General features: G+C 37.9%; 1 pseudogene; it reads left to right on the top strand.

The window, feature by feature from the left end:
- Positions 1 to 15,215: 15,215 nt before the first annotated feature.
- On the top strand, positions 15,216 to 16,176 carry LOC123949589 (annotated as a pseudogene).
- Positions 16,177 to 16,409: the final 233 nt, after the last annotated feature.

Genomic DNA, 16,409 nt, shown 5'->3' with positions numbered 1-16,409 from the left:
TACACAGGAACCTTGGCTTCTTCTAAAATGGATATTAGAACTTCCAATATGATGGGGAAAGTAAATGCCTTTGAGATATCTTTTTTACTTTGTAAAAGCACCTGAAAACAACATTATAAAACATTCTGAATAATGAATAAATGAATGAAAATGAATAAATGAATAAAATGAATAACTGAATAAAAAAAAATTCACAGGGCACTTGGGTGACCCTGTTGGTTAAGCATCTGCCTTCAGCCCCAGTCATGATCACGGGATCCTCAGATTGAGCCTGGCATCAGGCTCCTTGCTCATCGGGGAGCTTCCTTCTCCTTCTCCTCCCTGCTCTTGCTCTCTCTCACTATCTCTGTCTCTCAAATACATAAAATCTTCAAAAAAAATTCACAGTAGTCCAAAATATTCTCAAGAGCTGAATATATGTGAGAAAAGGAAGGACTTCCTGCCAAACTAATCAAATGGAATAAAAAGTAGAATTTATGGGGCGCCTATGTGGCTCAGTGGGTTAAAGCCTCTGCCTTCGGCTTAGGTCATGATCCCAGGGTCCTCGGATCGAGTCCCACATCGGGCTTTCTGCTCCTCAGGGAGCCTGCTTCCTCCTCTCTCTCTGCCTGCTTCTCTGCCTGCTTGTGCTCTCTGTCTCTCAAATAAATAAATAAAATCTTTTAAAAAAAAGTAGAATTTATGATTTGTATCTCCCATCTGAAATAAATATATATAGTAATACACACATCCAAGGAAATAAGTGAGTGGGATGTGAGTTACAGATCATGATTGTTTATTGATAGTTGTCACTTGGGACCAATGTCTATATGCCTGAACAAGTTTCTTTCCAATAATGTGCGTGCAGAGGCAGAAAGAGAAAATAGTTCAGATTAGCAAAGCCAAATCAACCTATGATGGGGCTCCGGATTGAATAGGGAATGATGACCAAACGTGAATAAACAGAATGTGAGAGGATCAAATACATAGGTAGGTAGGTAAGAGGGGAGAGAAGACAAAGAGAGGGAAAAGACAATAAGAGACAGAGAGAAAGGGAGAAAGAGAGAGAAACAAATGCACAGAAGGATTTATCTTTCACTCCATCTGGCTCTCCAGGTCTGCTCTCTGTTCTTTGTGGACCATCTGCACCCTGGAGCCCAGGATTCATATAATGTGCAACCCATGATCCTTTGTTTTCTAACATCTGGTGAGGTTGTACCAAGAGTTTGGGTTTTTTATTCTTCTCCCAGCTCCTGAAGCCCTTGCCAGGCTTCTCACCAGCGATAGCTACAGCTTGTATGGTTTTTCAAAGAATATTTTTAAAGGTTGTTTTTTTCTTTAAAAAAATTTCTTTTTGAGAGAGAGAGAGAGAAAAAGCATGCAAGCAGGGTGGAGGGGCAGAGGGAGAGGTAAAGAGAGTAGGGACACACGCAGTGGGTAACCCATTGCTATCTCACATCCCTAGCATTATGTCCTGAGCCAATATCAAGAGTCAGACACATAACTGACTGAGCCACCCAGGTGGAATCTGAGAACATTTTTAAAAAATATTCTCTCCCCTTCAGGACCAGGAAGTGATCAAGTCATTACACTGGTCTCCAGGAACCAATCAGCTACTTTTTTTTTTTCAACATCCATTTTTGTTGCCTTAACCTCACCTACAACTCAGTTAATGGCAACTTCATGAAATTCTCCTCAGATTCACATTTGTGTGTGCCTTTGATTTCTTACCAGGATCCTGACTGACTCACAAGCTTTACCTACAGAACCATTTCTCCTGTGGGGAGTGTGAGCGGGTGGGATGCAGGTTCCTAATGGACAGAAATAAAGATGTCTGTAGACCAGGAGGCAGATGCAGGGTATTTATCCCAGGGAAAATCTTGCCCTGAAAATTTTCTTGTCTTTTCCAAGACGAAGAGCAGAAATAAGACTTACCCTAATAGCATGAATTTCCTTGTGATCTGGCCTAGTTTCCCCTGAGCTCATGATTAGAGAATTTCATTTAGTAGTTGGCATGTTCTCTGGATTATCTCTGGAAAAATGAGGATTAAGTTGGGATATAGGCCTACCACATGCTAACAGCTCTATTGCACACTGTATGCTGTCATTCACCTTCCAGTTAGATATATAAGGTAAATTCTATCAGTTCTCAGGTATAATGAAAATAATGTGAAGTATCTCCCTTATTAATCTGGCTTCCTGCAGAAACTTGAATTTTTTTTTAAGATTTTTTAATTATTTATTTCAGAGATAGATCACAAGTAGGCAGGGAGGCAGGCAGAGAGAGTGGGGGGAAACAGGCTCTCCACTGAGCAGAGAGCCTGATACAGGGCTCAATCCCAGGATCCTGGGATCATGACCTGAGCCAAAGGCAGAGGCTTTAACCCACTGAGCCACCCAGGTGCCCCAAACTTGAATTTATTTATTTTCATTTAAACACTGATAAAGAAATACATACCCAATATCCTATGGACACATAAAACCATTTTCTTTAATGATGATGTATTTCAGGACAAGATAACAAGAAATATATATTTGAAATATATCATTTATCATATATCCTATAGAGTATACATATATGAAAGATATAAGAAGATGCTGTTTTTATTAAATAAGAATGACCACGATAAAGACGATGTTCAGTGACACAAAACAGATATGACATGTTATTTCAACAGAGATAACCTGAATATTACAGTTGCTCAGTATTGCAAATTCAGGAACTTACTCAAGAACCACCAGTTGGAAGTTTCCAGACAGCAAGGAAGAGAAAAAACTATGAGAAGCGGTAAGAAGGGCAGACCATGGATTTCCAAATTAAGCCATTCTGCTCTGTCACTGTAAGGAAAACCACAACAGATGCCAAGATTCTGACCGCAGAAGTTGTCTGGGTCCACTGGTTATACTACTTTGGGGCCAGATCCGGTCCCCTGTAATAGACCATGCTGAGCAGCTCTGAAAGTGGTGTTCAGCCAGCTTATCTTCAGAGAAGTTGTCCATGTCTAGTGGCATTTTAGCATCATGGATGTTCTTCAAATGGATGGTATGGCTCCCACTAACATTTTTTTTTTAATTTTTATTTATTTATTTATTTATTTATTTATTTTCAGTGTTCCAGAATTCATTGTTTATGCACTATACCCAGTGCTCCTTGCAATATGTGCCTGCCATAATACCCACCACCAGGTTCACCCAACCTCCCACCTCCCTCCCCTCCAAACCCTCAGTTTGTTTCTCAGAGTCCACAGACTCTCATGGTTCATCTCCTCCTCCAATTTCCCCCAACTCCCTTCTCCTCTCCATCTCCCCATGTCCTCCATATTATTCCTTATGCTCCACAAGTAAGCAAAACAATTAGATAATTGACTCTACTTGACTTATTTCACTCAGCATAATCTCTTCCTATCCCATCCATATTGATACAAAAGTTGGGTATTCATCTTTCTGATGAAGGCATAATACTCCATAGTATATATGGACCATATCTTCTTCTCATTGAGGTCCTTTATCCATTTTGAGTTTATCTTTCTGTATGATGTAAAAGAATGGTCAAGTTTCATTCTTCTACACAGCTGTGTTCTTTTTAATTCAGGCTATGAGTCTCTGCAAACTCTTTGAAATCTATCACACTTAAATTTATTATTTGTTACTGCCATTGTTTTCTCATTATTGCTTAACATGGCTGCAACACAACATAGTAATAACCAGTAAACTCCATGGTTCTAGCCATTGTTCTCCTCTCCTGACCCTTACCACTTCTTTCAAATAATAGAAAAGGCATGTACCTCCACAGAGACATTTTACCACTTCACCACTGGTGAACTCTTTAGCAAGTGCACCATCACCTTGTGCTAGGAACTAACCGTGTTCCCTTCTCCTCTCAGATTGGGGTTCTTCTTGCCACTGTGAAGTGGGAGATCAATTTCAGAACCACTTATAACACTGTTAGAACCATAACATTTTAATCACTCAATGGTTATGGACTTCTAAGAAACAGATTATAAGAAAGATTAGACATTGAATAGATGTATTAAGGAAAACAGCTATGAGGTGTGAAGAAGGAGGAGAAGCAGGAGAAGATGAAGAGAGGCTTTAGCCTTAGATACAGTTCTTTATTTTTTTTAACATATAATGTATTGTTTTCCCCATGGTTACAGGTCTGTGAATCATCTGGCTTACACGTTTCACAGCACTCACCATAGCATATACCCTCCCCAATATCAATAACCCAGCCACCCTATCCCTATCCTCTACCTCCAGCAACCCTCAGTTTGTTTCATGAGATTAAAAGTCTCTTGTGTTTTCTCTCCCTCCTGATCCCATCTTGTTTCATTTTTTCCTTCTCTATCCCCTGACAACCCCCATTCCTGCCTCTCAAATTCCTTATATCAGAGAGATTTTGTTTCTTTTGATGGCTGCATATTTCGTGTGTGTGTGTGTGTGTGTGTGTGTGTGTGTGTGTGTCACATCTTCTTTATCCATTTATCTGTTGATGGACATCAAGGTTCTTTCCATAGTTTAGCCATTGTGGACATTGCTGCTATAAACATTCGGGAACACATGCTCCTTTGGATCACTACATTTGTATCTTTTGGGTAAATACCCAGTAGTGCAATTCCTGGGTTATAGGGTAGTTCTACTTTCAACTTTTTGAGGAACTCCATAGTGTTCTCCAGAGTGGCTGCACCAGCTGAGTGATGTTGAGCAATTTTTCATGTGTCTGTTGGCCATTTGTATGTCTTCTTTGGAGAAATGTCTGTTCAAATCTTCTGCCCAGTTCTTGCTCTTTGGGTGTTGAGTTTGGTAAGTTCTTTGTAGATTTTGGATACTAGCCCTTTACCTGATAAGATATTAAAACTAGTGTTTTAAAACAAATGTATCAATTGTTTACATCTTTGGTATGAGAAAGAAGATTCAAAGATAAGGTATTTTTTCCACTCTCCCTGTAATACGTATTTTTTACTTACTTTTTACATAATTCTTCTATGTTTTTACATATTTTTACTCACCCCTTTTAAAAAGTGTCAAAATCTCAGTAGTCTTGTTTAATGTACTCAGAATACTGTTACATGCACAAAAAGGATCAGGTAGAGAGGCTAGTATAAAAATATACTGCTTGTAAGTATTAAAGAACATGAAAAGCTTTTTATTATATTCCACATAGTGAATTTCACAAATTCTTAGTACTATAAAGATAAGCAAGTACATTCATAACCAATTGCCCTCTGATTCTCAAAGAAAAACTAGCACACTAGATGGAAAGCATAGTTATTGTCTCATAACATTCATATTCCAATCTTCTAAGCAAGTGCCAGATGTGGAGCATTATAATATGGAAAAAAGATACATAGATAGAACATACAGGGAAATGTCAAGAGTAGCAATTAAGGCAAAGAGAGGACAATGGTTGCTTCACTTGACAGCTCTGAAGTACCCCCCACACCAGAATGCAAATCTCTTCTTTCCTGCTGACAGCTTTGTTGGAGGCTTTGGCAATATTGCTGCTTTTTACCTCTTGGAAAATATAAACAAAGCTGTCAGATTTGATCTTTGAGCATTTATTCCAGTCACCATGCAGCATGGGTTTTTGAGTAATCCCTCTCACTTTATATCTGGCTAATGGCATATAGTTTCCTTGAGAAGCTCAGGACGTTCAGTCACACATTACTCCATTGTAGTTTGAATCAACTTTTGCCAAGGTCTCTTTGTGTTGATTAGACTCATCTTCAGAAATGTCAGTGGGAGCTTTCCATTTAAAGACTACACCCCCAAACTACTAGAACTCATATAGCCATTCAGTGATGTGGCAGGATACAAAATCAATATACAGAAATTAGTTACTTTCTTAAACACTAACAATGAAAATACAAAAAAAGGGAAATTAGAGAATTGATTCCATTTACTATAGCACCAAGAACCATAAGATACTTGGGAATAAACTTAACCAAAGAGGTAAAGGATCTGTACTCAAGGACTACAGAACACTCATGAAAGAAATTGAAGAAGACAAAAAAAGATGGAAGACCATTCCATGCTCATGGATTGGAAGAATAAACATCGTTAAAGTGTCTATACTGCCTAGAGCAATCTATACTTTCAAAGATATTCCAATCAAAATTCCACTGGCATTTTTCAAGGAGCTGGAGCAAACAATCCTAAAATTTGTATGGAACCAGAAGAGACTCTGAATTTCTAAGGAAATGTTGAAAAAGAAAAACAAAACTGGGACATCACATTGCCTGATTTCAAGCTTTACTTCAAAGCTGTGATCGCCAAGACAGCATGGTACTGGCATAAAAACGGACACAGACCAGTGGAACATAGTAGAGAGCCCAGATATGGATTCTCAATGTTATGGTCAAATAATCTTTGACAAAGCAGGAAAAAAGTATAGAGTGGAAAAAAGATAGTCTCTTTAATAAATGGTGTTGGGAAAATTGGACACCTATGTATAGAAGAATGAAACTTGACCATCTGTACAACATACACACAACATTGGCCATGTAAGTGTAGAAGAATTAAACTCAAACATGTGTAAACCATATGGAAAGATAAACCTAAAATGGATAAAGGACCTCAACGTGAGGCAGGAATCCGTCAGAATCCTAGAGGAGAACATAGGCAGTAACTTTTTTGACACCGGCCACAGCAACTTCTTTCAAGATATGTCTCCAAAGGCAAAGAAAACAAAAGCAAAAATGAACTTTTGGAACTTCTTCAAGATCAAAAGCTTCTGCACAGCAAGGGAAACAGTCAACAAGACAAAGAGGCAACCCATGGGTGGGAGAAAATATTCACAAATGACACTGCAGACAAAGGGTTGATATCCAAGATCTATAAAGAACTCCTCAAACTCAACACTCATAAAGCAGATAAACACGTCAAAAAATGGGCAGAAGACATGAACAGACACTTCTCCAAAGAAGACATACAAATGGCTAGCAGACATGTGAAAAAATGTTCATCATCATTAGCCATCAGGGAGATTCAAATCAAAACCACATTGAGATACCACCTTACACCAGTTAGAATGGCCAAAAATCAACAAGACAGGAAACAACAAGAGTTGGAGAGGAAGTGGAGAAAGGGGAACCCTCTTACACTGTTGGTGGGAATGCAAGTTGGTGCAGCCACTTTGGAAAACAGTGTGGACATTCCTTAAGAAATTAAAAACAGAGCTTCCCTATGACCCTGCAATTGCGCTATTGGGTATTTACCCCAAAGATACAGATGTAGTGAAAAGGAGGGCCACCTGTACCCCAATGTTCGTAGCAGCAATGGCCACAATCACCAAACGGTGAGCCCAGTGGTGGGTATTATGGTGGGCACATATTGCATGGAGCACTGGGAGTTGTGCATAAACAATGTATCATGGAATGCTGAAAAAATAAAATAAAATATTTTAAAAATCTGAAAAAAATAAAAAGAATTTAAAGAACATAGCTGAAGAGTAAATTTGACCTTGAAAATTGAGTTGCAAAACCCATTTTTCATTGAATAGTTAGCAAGACAGGTCTGTTATATTAAGGGCTTCTTCCTGTTTTAGAAAATCTGGGACCCTGAAACATTGCATTTGGGTGTCTGGATGGATGCCCCCCAAGGATTTGAGTCTGCATAACTCTGAACCCTCAGAGATGGTCTACCCCTTTATTTGTAAGAGTTAATGCTACCGTAATGCAGGGAGTCAATGAAGAGGTCTTGCTCATTCAAGAATATAGTCATTATCCTTTGATATCAGCCACAGCAACTTCCTTCAAGATATGTCTCCAAAGGCAAAGGAAACAAAAGCGAAAATGAACTTTTGGGATCATCAAGATCAAAAGCTTCTGCACAGCAAAGGAAACAGTCAACAAAACAAAAAGGCAACCCACGGAATGGGAGAAGATATTTGCAAATGACAGTACAGACAAAAGGTTGATATCCAGGATCTATAAAGAACTTCTCAAACTCAACACACACAAAACAGATAATCATATCAAAAAATGGGCAGAAGGTATGAACAGACACTTCTCCAATGAAGACATACAAATGGCTATCAGACACATGAAAAAATGTTCATCATCACTAGCCATCAGGGAGATTCAAATCAAAACCACATTGAGATATCACCTGACACCAGTTAGAATGGCCAAAATTAGCAAGATAGGAAACGACATGTGTTGGAGAGGATGTGGAGAAAGGGGAACCCTCTTACACTGTTGGTGGGAATGCAAGTTGGTGCAGCCACTTTGGAGAACAGTGTGGAGATTCCTGAAGAAATTAAAAATAGAGCTTCCCTATTACCCTGCAATTGCACTACTGTGCATTTACCCCAAAGATACAGATGTCGTGAAAAGAAGGGCCATCTGTACCCCAATGTTTATAGCAGCAATGGCCACCGTCGCCAAATTGTGGAAAGAGCCAAGATGCCCTTCAGCGGACGAATGGTTAAGGAAGATTTGGTCCATATACACGAAGGAGTATTATGCCTTCATCAGAAAGGATGAATACCCAACTTTTGTAGCAACATGGACGGGAATGGAAGAGATTATGCTGAGTGAAATAAGTCAAGCAGAGAGAGTCAATTATCATATGGTTTCACTTATTTGTGGAGCATAACAAATAACATGGTGGACATGGGGAGATGGAGAGGAGAAGGGAGTTGAGGGAAATTGGAAGGGGAGATGAACCATGAGAGATTATGGACTCTGAAAAACAACCTGAGGGTTTTGAAGGGGTGTGGGGTGGGAGGTTGGGGAACCAGCTGGTAGGTAATAGGGAGGGCACGTATTGCATGGAGCACTGGGTGTGGTGCAAAAACAATGAATACTGTTACGCTGAAAAGAAATTTTAAAAAATTGAAAAAAAAAAAAAGAATATAGTCATTATTTTCTCCAGGTTGCCAACCTGGTAGCCAAAGTTAAATCTTAATGTGACTACAATATGAATGAGTTGCAAGAGAAAGATAGTGTGTATTAACAGGAAACAGCGCTTTGGAATTTAAGGGTGATTGATCAAGGAAGCCAGAATGTAAGTCAGAAGAACATACAGGATAAAGAAGAATTCAATACTTGGAGGGCTTTCTGTAGACACTATTAAGAATTCTGGTATATAAAACAAACTCACACACGAAGTGTGTTTTTGAAACATAGAGAATGTGGAAATGCCCGAGTTGCCCTGTCATCAGGCAGAGGAAACAATGACAAGTTGAAGGAGGTGGGTATGCTGTAATTGATCTATTACATAAAGCCAGATGTAATCAGGGAACTGTGTTCTATGGGCAAGCCTGGAAGGCACAACATTTACCAAGGAACACCCTGGTGAGAGGAGCACCAACATCACTAAAATGCTGAGATATATATTGATCTAATTTTTCCTAATTTGTTATGTAGTTGTAATAAGCCTAAACTTTTCATGACTTTCGTTTTTAGATTGCCATTAATAGTCACCATTTTCCTCCCTTATACCTAAGCTTTTAAATGAAGGGCCATGCCTCCATATTTCCTAGCATATCTTGGTGCTGAGAAGGTTGTCAATAAACAGTAATCAAATGAAGAGATGAAACAATGCATGAAAAAAAGAAATTAGAAAATGAATCAGTGTGTGAATCAAAGAAATTCTCTGCTGAAGAGCTTTTGACCTATTTTTCCCCTGATCAGTGGGAAAAAAAGGAAATATAAATCTGTGATAAATATAATTCCTAGTTTTAATTAAAAATAACAGGTATTCACTTTCATTCTCTACCCTCCTGTACATACATGTTAACACACAAACACACACATGAGATTTGTCACTTATTCAAATATCCATATTTGGGCACTAAGAATGGAAATTTCTTGTTTTTTTTTTCCTCATCCCAGTGAGGTTATCAGGGTCCCTACACCAATCACTGTGGTGAGTTTCCAGTACTCTGGAATATTCCCTTGGGACATACCACACAAATTTTCCTTTAAAGGCTCAGTGCAATAATACAGATATCAGGGAAGTTTTGGAGGTTGGCTCTGCACATGCACATTTATTCTTGCATTGAGATTTTCCTTGAATGAGATCCTAAACACCTGGACAAGACTGCGTTCAGCTTACTCTTTTGCTATCCAGGATGTAAGGTATTAAGGATGTACAGAGATGTACAAAAGAGGGGATAGTGGCAGGATTTCCTTTTTCTTTCTCTTTTTGGTAGGCAGTAAGATAGCGTGGAGAGGATCTTTGAGTATATATCAATTACTTATTATTTTTTTCCAGAAATATATCTTTAATTTCAACTTGAAGGCAGAAGTATTGTGCGGGACTGGGTGTTCTCCTTAAATGTGTGTTTCCAAATATGGCATTAAAATTCAGTATACCGTTATTATGATTATGATCATCTGTACTATTTCTCTGTCTAACTGGGAGTCCTTATTCAGTAGTAGTGGAAGTTGGAAAAGAATCATTCCCATGACAAAGAAGAATGAGAGTACAGTTAGAAAACTGTTCTCCACCATTAGATCAATGACCAGATTCCTCTTGCTTCTTCGCTGCCCTCCCATGGTGGTCCTCCAAATCATTGTGTCATTGTCTTGATTATTTTCCATAGAGACTGAGCTGTGACTTTATTTCCTTGACTTTGGGTAGCAAAAACAACATGGAGTCAATAATACTCACATGAAAAGAAAAATATGGATGTAAAGAATTGAACATGGTCTAGTGCAAAAGCACGTTTTCTTATCTATAGCAGTGAAGAATGAGGATAGAGAGCAGGTAATTTAAAATTGTATTTTATTAGCTTGGTGCTAGTCATGTGTTAATATTACTATTTCAGTAACCCTGTCTACATGTTAGCATAATATAAATCAAACTTCTTTGTAGAAGAAATTGAATTCTGATGCATAAAAATTATTTTAAATTTGTTTTGAAGAAGAAAACTGCTTACGTTTGTGGCTAACATGTTGATCTTTAACTTAGATCTTGGAGAGTTTTGCAAATACATTGAAGATGAGACCTAAATTATTGTGTAAGCATAAAGCGAGTTTTAGTGACTACAGCTATGCAGATAAAAAGGAAATTGAGGAGTATAAAGAGAATGCTTATCTAGTGTCTTTTAAAAAAAATAATCCATCAAAAAAGTGCATTTGTAATCCCAGAAAAATATTTTCAGTTTTTAATTTAGTGGTACTTAGTTTTTTCTTAATTTCTATCCCTGCTTCTAGATTTTATTTACTCAATTCTAATATTAATGGACATTTAAGTATTTTATGGATTTTGAAAACTAATATACTACAAGCATGTTGCAATAAACATTCTTGTTGATATGTTCTGGTAAAAATAGGTGCATGTTTTTGTTAGGAATGGAACTCATGGTCACATACATATTCATCATTACAAGATAAGCCCCAAATAATTCAACTCTATAATCATACCAGCAGTTGTTCCATATTTTTGCCAATACTTGCTATTTCTAGTCTTTTTCATTTGAGTTATTTAGTTTAATATACACTGCTATGTCATGAGAGACGCAATTTCCATTTATTTTCCTAATGACTAGAAAAGTTGGTGCGTCCTTACATGTTTATTGGTATTTTTTTGTTCTTCTTTGGTGAAATGTATAAGTAATCAGTCCCTTCCCACCCTTTTATTGTTATTGTGGGAGTATTTCATATATTTAATATGAAATTTTTGTTGACTTTATGCTTGGCAAATATTCTCCCTTCATCTGTGGCTTGTCTTTTCACTTTTAGCAATGTCTTTCAAAAAAAAAAACAACTGTAACATTTAATCCTTTTTTTAATGAGTAGCATTTTTGTGTCCTGTTTTCAAATCTTTGCCTACTCCACATACCAAAGAAGATGTGTGTTTTGTATTGCATAATTTAGCTCTAATATCTTTCTAAGACTGTTTTTGTGTGTTACATGATTTAGGGAACAAGGTGTGTTTCTTTTCTATCCCCACATACATCTATTGAGTCAGGTATTTTTATTGAAAATGTCTTTTTTTTTTTTTTTAAGTGAGCTCTATCTTGATCTGGGGCTTGAACTCATGTCCCTGAGATCAAGAGTCACAAACTCTGCAAACTAAGCTAGCCAGGACCCCTGGGAAATGCCATTTTTGTTCATAATCTGTTTCTTTTGTCATAAATTAAATGGCTTGATGTGTATTTCAGTATTTGGTTTCTGAACTCTAGCTCTTGTGATAGTATTTTCATCTTTATTAAAAAGGATAAGTAATCTATTTTTTTAAGGAAGTTACATAAGTTGTCTACATGTATACCTTTAGGAATTACAAAGATGGGGTAAAATTCGTATATTTCACCAACATGCTACTTTTATTGTACTGATCTGATCTTAGAGACACTAAAAGAGCAAGACACCTCAAGGAGATTAAGTAAATTACAAAAATTAACTCTGGGGTTAACGTGTTCTGTCTAATAAATTGAGGGAATTTCTAGAATATTAGTTGACAAGATTCTATTTAAAGCGATAGGCACTTTTTCTAATTTCTGGTCATCGTAGGATAACTGGGAAGGTGGTTAATGGAAACCAACTGGCTTGTTTGGGAAATGTGGCCAGAGTTCCTTTCCTTTCAGGAAGCAGAAATCTTCCATAAATTACTTGTTGTTGAAGTCCACTAACTAAATGATTACCTGCCATTGTAATCAGCTTCCATCTCTCATTAATTCCTATTTCACTTACCTGTTGAGTTGACACTACAGTATCTCAAAGTTTTCCACATCTTTCTTCTGACCTCTCTTATGAGGATAGGCTGGGTGGTGGAGAGTATTCTCATGAGGGGCAAGATGAGGCTTCTTTTTCAGAGCTTAGTAAGTCTTCTGGCACCACAGAGTTCACTCCTGTGCTTCCGTATTCTTGTGAATTCTTTGTTATTTACTCTCTATTATCAAGAATTCCCTATTTGATATTGGATAACTAAAGGAGTCTTTATGAGCTAGCTCCTGGGCAAATGTCCAGTTTATTATTTGTTCCCTTCATACCAGTGCATTCTCACAGACTTGATTGTTTCTATTTCTTTTTGTTTGCTTGCTTGTTTTTGTTTTGATTCCTATACTTTAACATTTTGACTTTTTTCCTCTGGAATTCCTTTTACGAATATATCTCCCTTACACCTTGTCTTCCTTCAAACTAGATAACAGATACCTTCTCTTCATCATGGTCCTTTCTGACTATCACTAATGCCTCCTCCAAACACTTCCAAAGTGCACATCCATTTTACTAATGTAGTGCTTATTTCAGACCTTGCACATACTTCTATTACACTTTTTCTTATGTTCCTTGTGATTATTTGTGTGCCCTTTGGTCTCTCTATTAAACTCTGAATTCTCTAAAGGATGAAACTGTGTCTGGTCCCCCACATCATCAGATTGAAAGTGCTCAGTAAATAATTATGAGAAAGAAAGAGATTAATGAAAGAATGAAATGCCATTTATCTACCCCCCAACATTTAGTTAATTTGAAAATTAAGTTTAGTTGTTAGCATGGAATTTGGGATTAATGAATTTTTTTCTTGAAAAAAAAAGAATTTGGTATGTGGCTAGAAATATTTTAATTATCATTTATATTAGCTCCCACTAGAACCCAAGTAAAATGAGTCCATTGCTCATGTTCGGGAAAAATGTAAACCAAGTGAGAAAGAACAGATGAGTATAATAAAAAGTGGGGATGTCAACATCTTATTGAATCATAAATATTACTGGAGTAACTAGCATAACTGAGGAAAAATGTATCCTTGCCATTAATAATAATATGAAGGTACTATTTGTTTTACTTACTTGTTTTCTGTTTTGCCACAGATACCAGATAATCTCAGAGGGCAATGTGTGACGGAAAAATAGGAAGACTGTTAGAAAGAAGGAGAGAAGTGATTTGTTACCATTGATAGATTCAGTATGAGAAGCAGCATTAGCTGTTCTCTAGGTTTAATTGGAAGTTTATTCTGAATATAAAAGTAAAGCATCCCTATAAATGCATATAGACTAGGTAAAGGACAAAAATGAGATGTCTTAAACTGGAAGGGGAGATGAACCATGAGAGACTATGGACTCTGAGAAACAACCAAAGGGTTTTGAAGGGGGGGGGAGGTTGAGGAACCAGGTGGTGGGTAATAGGGAGGGCACGTACTGCATGGAGCACTGGGTGTGATGCCAAAACAATGAACACTGTTATGCTGTAAATAATGAGGACATGGAGAAGCAACATGGGGGGGGTAGGGGGATAGGAGAAGAATAAATGAAACAAGATGGGATTGGGAGGGAGACAAACCATAAATGACTCTTAATCTCACAAAACAAACTGGGGGTTGCTGGGGGGAGGTGGGATTGGGAGAGGGGAGGGGGCTATGGACATTGGGGAGGGTAAGTGCTATCGTGAGTGCTGTGAAGTGTGTAAACCTGGCGATTCACAGACCTGTACCCCTGGGGATAAAAATACATTATATGTTTATTAAAAAAAAAAAAATTTGGAAGGGGAGGCGAACCATAAGTGACTATGGACTCTGAAAAACAACCTGAGGGTTTTGAAGGGTCAGGGGTGGGAGGTTGGGGGAACAGGTGGTGGGTAATGGGGAGGGCACGTTTTACATGGAGCACTGGGTGTTGTGCAAAAAGAATGAATATTGTTACGCTGAAAAAATAAATAAAATGGGAAAAAAACAAACAAACAAATAAACGAATTAAAAAAAAAAGAGAGAGGAGCGAATTAAACATTTTACTGAGTTGAGAGACTCTAAGCTCCATCAGGGAATAAATGATTTTACATTTACAAATGCTTCAAAGAGTACCTTAGTAGTATAAAATTATTATTGGCCATCAGGTAACAATAAGAATATAAAATAATCATATCTGTTGGGTCATTAGTGATGTAACCAAAGAAGTCTTTTTGAGACCACATCTAGGGAGACACATACAGTTATTAATAGGTAGGTAAGTAAGATATTCTAACCAAAATTCCCAAGAGAAGTCATAACAAAGTTATACTTGATTATAAATTTATGACGATTAGGATCTTAAAAATAAGATCAGCATCTGTGGTGAGAACTTGGATTGCTTAATAAGAATTTGTTAGATGACTAGATACTTTAATTAACAAACAACTATATACGAAATGAAGAAACCCTAATCCCTGACTCTCAGAAAATTTGGTTGATCATTAAAATGCACTATGGGATTTTAAGACATGTGTTGTGAGAGGAGGACAGTTGCCATAAAGTACACTTTTTCTTCTCTTTTTCTTACTCTAGAAAACACACATGAATTCTAGGCCTAATTGATCATGCTAATAATGTTGAATTAAACAAACTGGAACCCAGCCTCATTCATTCTTAGTGGAGTCCCAGGCCTGGAAGATATACACATGTGGATTTCCTTCCCATTCTGCTCCATGTATGTGGTGGCCATGGTAGGGAATTGTGGGCTGCTCTACCTCATCCACTATGAGGATTCATTGCACAGACCTATGTATTACTTTCTAGCCATGGTTTCCCTAACTGATATTGCCATGTGCTCTAGTACAATTCCTAAAGCTCTCTACATCTTCTGGTTTCATCTCAAGGAAATTGGCTTTGGTGAATGTCTGGTCCAGATGTTCTTCATCCACATCTTCACAGGGATGGATTCTGGGGTGCTCATGCTTATGGCTCTGGACCGTTATGTGGCTATCTGCTACCCACTGTGTTACTCTACTATCCTCACCAATCCCATCATTGCAAAAGTCGGGCTTGCTACTTTCCTGAGAGCAGTGTTGCTCATCATTCCCTTCACTGTCCTCACCAAGCACCTGCCTTACTGCAGAGGGAATATAATTCCCCACACTTACTGTGACCACACGTCTGTAGCCAAATTGTGCTGCGGCAATGTCAAGGTCAATGCCATCTGTGGTTTGACTGTTGCCCTCGTGATTGGGGGCTTTGACATTCTGTGCATCACAGTCTCCTACACCATGATCCTCCGGGCAGTGCTCAGCCTCTCTTCAGCAGATGCTCGACAGAAGGCCTTCAGCACCTGTCTTGCCCACATCTGTTTTCTCCTACAGTGTAGCCTTTTTCTCCTTCTTTTCCCACCGCTTTGGGGGCCACATAATCCCTCCATCTTGCCACATCATTGTGGCCAATATTTATCTGCCCTTGTTTCCCACTATGAACCCTATTGTCTAAGGAGTGAAAACCAAGCAGATATGACACTGTGTCATAAGGATCCTTTCAGGTTCTAAGGACATCAAACCCCAAGGCATATGAAGAAGACATTAAAAAAGAAAAAAGGACATTTCCATGTCAGAGAGGAGATTCTGTTTATGCAACAGGTTTTAAATATTTCAGGAAACTCTATTCTGGCATGAGTGATGCATTTATAAATACATGTCTTGAGACTCTCAACAGGCCTGCCAACCAATATTTCTATGAATTTTTCCCTTCTCAGTCCTGTGAGAAGGAATATATATCTTTGAACAAACCCTAATTAGCCCACTTTC

Source organism: Meles meles, chromosome 8 (assembly GCF_922984935.1).
Source record: "Meles meles chromosome 8, mMelMel3.1 paternal haplotype, whole genome shotgun sequence".
In the NCBI taxonomy this organism is placed as follows: Eukaryota; Metazoa; Chordata; class Mammalia; order Carnivora; family Mustelidae; genus Meles; species Meles meles.
Note: the sequence above shows the minus strand (reverse complement) of the source record. Positions and strands in the feature narration are given on the sequence as shown.